Raw genomic sequence first — 8,037 nt, forward strand, 5'->3', positions numbered from 1 at the left:
CTCCACTATCCCCAGGTCAATCTATGGATGTCAAATCAAGTGCTACACCTCATGCAGAGGTGGAGTACAGAAGTAGACTTTACAGGTAACTTAGGCAGAAGGGACTCGCTAGTGTAGACGGGTACATTATTAGATCCACTTAATGCTGGTTCCGTCAACCTAAGTTTGCAGTATAGACCAGGCCACAGTAATAGCATACTTTATTTTCCTGCCTAAGTAAATTAAATGCAAGTAGGTTCAGTTTCAGAAGTGGCTAAATCTAATAAATTGGTGGGGAGCAATTAATACAAGGGATCAAAACTCACAAATCAGAATAGGCAGAATGTGGATTCATAAATGATTTATGTAGTTAACCAGATTCAGTTGAAAATAAGACTAAGCAAGAAATGAAAGTAGCAGGGTGCACTGATTTAAATCAGTGGTTTAAATCAATTTTAATAATTTAAATCAGGAAGCCTTGATTTAAATAGATCTTAATCATGTTTTGCATTTGTGCTTTCTAGTTATCTTCCTAAAGAGAGGTTGATTCTTGTTAGTTGTTAATGATTAAAATGATTTGCAACTAAATATAGCAAAACTTGCACGAAACTTGTTGCTTTTTTGCTAACTAAGAGGATACACTGTATCTATACGTATTTTTTTTTAAGGAATTATATATAGTTTAACACACTTATTCAGATACTCAATTTTTATTTTTTTATTGCATTAGAAAGTGGTGAACTATGCAGTTTTTTATTAGAATTAGATTAATCTTTTACTTATGGTTTGTTCAAGCTGTGGATAGAAATTCAATTAATGCACAAAAATGTCATTTTAATTTTTAAAAAACGTGCTGGATACAGAAGAGAATTTATCAATACATTTTTACATTTAAAACTGATTTATTAAACTAAGGAAGTACTGTTTGTGTAGTTAGTAGAGCTGTGGATTAATCACAGTTTTAATTGCACTGTTATACAATAGAACACCAATTAAAATTTATTACATATTTTGGATGTTTTCTACGTTTTCATATATATTCTGTGTTGTAATTGAAATCAAAGAGCAACCCATTGGAGCTAGCTGGTGGGGGTTTGGAACCAGGGTGGACTGGCAGCCCCCCTATCAGCTCACACTATCAGCTCCCCACTCCTCTAAGTTGGCTGTGCAGCAGCTGCCCAGCAGGCTAGCAATTGCAGCTGTCCCTCCCCCCACTGCCATGTGCTGCTTCTGCCCTCTGCCTTGGAACTGCTCTCTGGAACCACCTGCACCATCTCCATAGAGCAAGGAGGGGGAGACACGACAGGGCTCAGGACAGAGGGAGCTTGCTGGCAGGAGCTGCTGTTTCAACTTGCTAATCTATTTAAAAAGGCAATATACTTAGAGTAGAGTCAGCGTACTTAAAGGGGCAATGCGCATCTCTCTCTCTCTCTCTCTCTCTCTCTCTCTCTCTCTCTGTCTGCCATGCTGTCTCCCCTCGCTCCATTTGTACTGCCTTGTAGAGTGTGAGGCTACATTAACAACAACGTGTTATCCCTTGAGGGCTCAGCTGAGTGCTAGTTCATCATTTAGCAGCAAGGCATTCCCTGGGGAATATCCCACCCTCTGACTCCTCCACCTCAACCAAGCTTCACAATCATCATCGCTGTGTACCAGTATGAAATTTTGTTTAAAACTTATACTGTGTGTCTGTCTGTCTATATATAAATATAGTCTTTTGTCTGATGGAAAAAAAATTCCCTGGAACCTAACCCTTCCTCTCCCCCATTTACATTAATTCTTATGGGGAAATTGGATTTGCTTAACATTTCACTTAGTTGCATTTTTCAGGAACATAACGTTAAGTGAGGAGTTACTGTATATTTTTATTACAAATATTTACACTTTAAAAATGGTAAAATGTTGTTCAATTCACCTCATACAAGTACAATCTTTGTTCAGAAAGTGCAACTTACAAATGGAGATTCTTTTGTTACATAACTGCCCTCAAAAACAAAACAATGTAAAACTTGAGAGTCTACAAGTCCATACAGTCCTATTTGTTGTTCAGCCAATCGTTAAGGCAAACTACATTTACAGAAGATTATGCTGCCCTCTTCCTATTTACAATGTCACCAGAAAGTGAGAACAGGCATTTGCATGGGCACTTTTGTAGCTAGCATTGCAAGGTATTTACGTGCCAGATATTCTAAACAATTATATGTCCCTTCATGCTTCATCCACCATTCTAGAGGACATGCTTCCATAGTGATGATGCTTGTTAAAAAATGTTAAATTTGTGACTGAACTCCTTGGAGGAGAATTATATGTCCCCTGCTCTGTTTTACCCACATTCTGCCATATTTCATGTTATAGCAATCTTGGATGATGACCCAGCACATGTTCATTTTAAGAATACTTTCACTGTAGGTTTCAAAAAAAGAAGGTACATGTATGGGATTTCTAACTGACACAAGGTTTAAGAATCTGAAGTGCCTTCCAAAATCTTAGAGGGATGAGGTGTGGAGCATGCTTTCAGAAGTCTTAGAGCAACACTCTGAGGAAACTACAGAACCTGAACCACCAAAAAAGAAAATCAGTCTTCTGCTGGAGGGATCTGACTCAGATGATGGAAAATGAACATGCTTTGTTCTGCACTGCTTTGGAGTGTTATTGAACAGAACCCATGAGCATGGATGCACGTCCACTGGAATAGTGGTTGAAGCATGAAGGGACATATGAATCTTTAGCACATTTGGCAGGTAAATATATTGCGACGGTGGCTCCAACAGTGCTATGCAAAGACCTGTTCCCACTTTCAGGTGATACTGTAAACAAGAAGCGGGCAGCATTATCTCCTGCAAATGGAAATAAACTAGTTTGTCTTGGTGATTGGCTGAATAAGAAGTAGGACTGAGTGGACTTGCAGGCTCTAAAATTTTATTTTATTTCTGAATCCAGTTTTTTGTACATAATTCTACATTTGTAAGTTCAACTTTCATGATAGAGACTGCACTACAGTACTTGTATTAGGTGAATTGAAAAATACTTTGTTTTTTACAGTGCAAATACCTGTAATAAAAAGTGAGCACTGTACACTTTTTAGTCTGTTGTAATTGAAATAAATATTTGAAAATGTAGAAAACATTCATAAATACTTTAATAAATGGCATTCTATTGTTTAACAGTGCGATTAATCACGATTAAAAAAATTAATCACTTGACAGTCCTATTAGTTAGTGAATTGAGCTGATCCTGCTCATAACTAGTAGATTGTATCCTTGCACCTAGATTTTATTCATAGATTGGAAGAAGAAAACAAGCTTTCCTGCTTTTCAGCTCCCAATTGGTGTCTGAACTTTGAATGAAATAGTCATTGAACTGAGCATCTTGAATAAAATGAAATTAAGAGACTATTCTGTCTGCACCTGCAGAAGAGGCTAGTGCTGTCAAATGCTGTATTATTACTTCAGCCATCTCTGGTTCCAGGTGCTTAGACACTGAGTTCAGTGGTTTGACTTTCTTTAAAAATTGGCAGCAAACATGAGCTGCTAAATATATATATAAATTTAAATGATTATAATTTAGTAAATTTAAGCCTTAACATAGGTTGTCAATTTCAAATTTTAAATATTTAAAAATACACTTGAATTTAATTTACAGAATCATAGGACTGGAAAAGACCAGAAGAGGTCATCTAGTCCAGTCCCATGCACTCATGCTGTTACTAAGTATTAGAGGTTCTCACCCAGAGGTCTTCCACGGGGCACAGCAACTCGCCTAGTTTTAACAGGCTACATAAAAAGTATCAGCTAAGACAGTACAAACTAAAATTCGTACAATGACTTATTTATACTATACTATATACTGAAATGTAAGTACAATATTAATATTCCAATGATTATTTTGTAATTATATGATAAAAATGAGAAAATGAGCAGTTCTTCAGTAATAGTGTGCTATGGCACTTTTGTATTTAGGTCCGTTTTAAGTGAGGTGAAACTTGGGGTACCCAAGACAAATTTAGACTCCTGAAAGGGGTATAGTAGTCTGGAAAGGTTGAGAGCCACTGATCTAGACCATCCCTGACATGTTTGTCTAGCCTGCTATTAAAAATCTCCAATGACAGAGATTCTGCAACCTCCCAGGGCAATTTATTCCAATGTTTAACTACCCTCACAGTTAGGAAGTTTTTCCTAATGTCCAACATAAACCACCCTTGCTGCAACTGAAGACCTATTCTTAGAGGTTAAACACTGTTTTTCCTTCCTCCTTGTAACAACCTTGTATTTACTTGAAAACTGTTATCATGTTCCCCTCTCAGTCTTCTCTTCTTCAGACTAAACACATCCAGTTTTTTCAATCTTCCCTCATAGGTCATTTTCTAGACATTTAATCATTTTTGTTGCTTTTCTGTGGACTTTCTCTAATTTGTCTACATCTTTCCTGAAATGTGCCCAGAATTGGACACAATACTCCAACTGAGGCCTAATCAGACACTTCTTGTGTCTTGCTTACAACACACCTGCTAATACATCCCAGAATGTTTGGGTTTTTTTTTTTGTTTGTTTGTTTGTTTTTTTGCAGAGTGTTATACTGTTGACTCATATTTAGCCCATGAATCACTGACTCACAGATCCCTTTCTGCAATATTCCTTCCTAGGCAGTCATTTCCCATTTTGTATGTGTGCAACTGATTGTTCCTTCTTAAGAACAAAAGCAAAAGTACTCCACTTACTTAATTTCAGACTCTCTCTCCAGTTTGTCCAGATCATTTTGAATTTTAATCCTAGCCTCCAAAGCACTTGCAGCTGCTCCCAGCTTGGTATGGCCCCAAACTTTATTAGTGTACTCTGTCATTTATCTAAATCGTTTAAATAAGAAAAAACACAGTTTTAAATGGAAAAAAAGTTTTTATTTAAAAAGCCATGGATTTTTATCCATTCTGCACACTGTTACTTTTCTGTGTTGGAATAGCATAAATGGAGTCACTTTGAAAAAGTTCATGTCTATATGCTTTTTGAAGTAATACCTCTTATTAACTTAGGTATTTGCTAGAAAATACATGAGTATTCCTAGTCAGTGATACTGAATTTTGTTCAGCTCTAAAAGTGGTGGTAGCTAGTTCATTTTGAAAGAAAGCAGTAAATGACATCTCTTGTAACAAGAAATCGGAGAATATCTACTAATTTTGTGCCTTGAGCCAACCTGTCTAAAAAGCTGGTTTAGCCGTTAGTACATGCAGTAGATCTCTTCACTTCGTATTGTATATTTCCAGTTATTCACTTGCAGTAGGCTACAATTGCTGTTTATCTGATATATTTTTAATGTTGACTTGAAACAACTGGAGCCAGTGCCTGGAGCAACTATCCTTCAAGGCTCTCAATCAATTTTATTTATCAAAGAGAGAACAGATCCAGCATCTCAAATTTCAGAGATCATATTAAAGAAATACATGTCTACTAAGTTCTAGTTGAGTTCAGATTATGAACCTTAGAGCTCTTGTTAGTGACAATGTATAAAGACATTTATAGAAGATCTAAAATTCCTGGTTCCCTTGCTGGAACTGTAAAGGTGAAGGAAAGAGGACATCTTATGTTTGTATGATTTTAAAATAGAATTTAGCTAAAGGTATCTGCATTTAAACAACACTACCTCTGTAAGCTGAAAGCCCTAGCTTGAGGGGGAACATCAAATATGGGCTTTTCTTTTAAATTATTACATACAAGTAACTCATTGACTAAGGCAAATTTCATATGTATCTAACCAATCACTTAAATTGCTCCATTTAAAAAAATGCTGAAGCATAGTGAAAATGTGGAAGTGAGTTTAATAAAGCTTGGGGCTCTGAGACACTTGTGCCCTGAGATCTCTGCACATCTAACAGGCAGAGAAATAAGAGTTTGAAAATGATCTGGAGAAACACTATAGTTTCTAAAGCTTAAATTTCATCTAGCAAATTAAGCAGCAGATAGTATTAAATATTTAGAAAGCAGAAACAGATTATGGTTTGTATTGTTGCAATTTTGCCTATAATCTCTAAATTGATATAAACAGATGGAGCTTGTATCATTAGCCTTTCTCCCAAATCTGGACCTTAGCGTCCAAAATCTGGGTGCTTGTATGAAACTCCCCCAAGCTTATTACCAGCTTGGATCTGATCTCGCTGCCACCATCCAAAATTTCCAGGGTTTTGGCCCCCTCTGGTCTCCCCAAAACCTTCCCTGGAGGGACCCCAAGACTCAGAAACCCTGAGCCTACAACAAAGGGAAATAACCCACTTCCCTTCCCTCTCTCTCTCCCACCCAGACTTTCCTCTCTGGGCTAACCTGGGAGTATTGATGCAATCTCTTTACATCACAATACCAAGAAGCATATCTCCTCTATTCCACAAAGAGACAAACCCCAAATACAAGGAAACAGAAGAGATTCTATCTCTCCTCCCCCTTAGCTTCTTCCCGCCCTGGGACACTAGGAGAGTTAAACACAGAGCGTAGTGTTTCCCCTCCCCCCTGTCTTTCCTTTCTCCTTAACCAGAGAAAAACTCAAACAGGTTTTAAAAAGAAAGCTTTATATAAAAAAGAAAGAAAAAAGACATAAACATATTCTCTGTAACAAGATGACAATACAGGGCTATTGCTTATAAGAAAAATATGAATAAACAGTCTGATTCAAAAAGATATCCAATTTGAAACATTCCAGCAAGTTACACACATGTAAATACACCCAAAACAACATAAAAGCCTATATTGTTTTTCTACCTGTACTTACAAGTTGGAAACAGAAGATTAGAAGAAGAAAGAAGCTTCTCATAGCTGAGAGACAAACAAAAGACTCAGAGTCCAAAAATTCCCTCCCTGACTTTGAAAAATCCAGTTTCCTGATTGGTTCTCTGGTCAGGTGTTTGGTTCCCTTTGTTAACCCTTTACAGGTAAAAGAAACATTAACCCTTAGCTATCTATTTATGACAGCTTGTTTCTAGGAGCAGACATTTTGTAAAGATTAAACATGGTCTTTCAACTGCAAGTTACTGTAGTACCTGCAACAAGTTGGTTGGCGTGTTACTGCCCTTCATTTGTGTCAGAACTGCTCATTTGTGTCCTTAGGCCTTCTATTGCTAACACCTACATGGGATTCTCCTGCAACTCAAACTGTAGCTCTGCTTTTGAAGCAGAGAATCTCTTCTCTATTTCCTCTGTTGCATTTAAGTTTTGAGTGGCTGTGATGTGTAGCACAGTAAACTGTGAAGTCTTGTCCTAAACTGACACAGATTTGTTACAGAATAGCACTCTGTATAAAATGCTACATTTTAGTGTGTTCCTTCCATTTTTCAGATTGGTAATGGGGAATGTTCATCAAGGGCCCATTATGAAAGTTCTGGGTGATTTCAAAGGAGTGTTGAGGGTGCTCACTTACTGATAAGATTGGGCCCCTAATGCACATAAGCAGTGAGCTGTGGCAAATATTTTAGAACATAAGATCAAAATAGTCTATACTGTACCCAATTGAAAAAATGGGCTGATTTCCATAAAATGTAGTTTGATAAGGACAAATATTGCAGATCATGAAGGACTAAGAAAGTATGTAAATATAGAATGAATGAGAATTTTGAAAAGGCTGGGGGGTTTATAATCAATGATAAATTGAATCAGCATTGCAATGCTGTTCCTTAAAGCAAATCCTGTATTGGAGTGGTTTATGTAAAACAAGCGAGCTAGCTTTACATAACTTACATGCCCTAGCTTTTCATTAGGATTCAGCATACTACCTCTTGGTTTTTAAATATCAGTTTGACAAATGGGTTGGTATCAAAAGAAACAATAACAAGTTGAGGAAAATAAATAAAGGGAAAATGGGCCTCTTGGTTCCAGAGTAGATTGAGGGACACAAGTTGGGTACGTCTACATAGCAGCTGGGAGGCAAAATTCCCAACTCAGTTAGATGTACATGAGCTAGGCTCTGCTTGCACTACTGTGCCTAACATTGGCAATGCAGTCATGGCTACACAGGCAGCAGGTTGGACTAGGTGCCTGATTACATTCCCACCCAATCCCCTGGGTACAGATTTGGGTAGCTAGC

This window comes from Chelonoidis abingdonii, chromosome 2 (assembly GCF_003597395.2).
Source record: "Chelonoidis abingdonii isolate Lonesome George chromosome 2, CheloAbing_2.0, whole genome shotgun sequence".
Lineage (NCBI taxonomy): Eukaryota > Metazoa > Chordata > Testudines > Testudinidae > Chelonoidis > Chelonoidis abingdonii.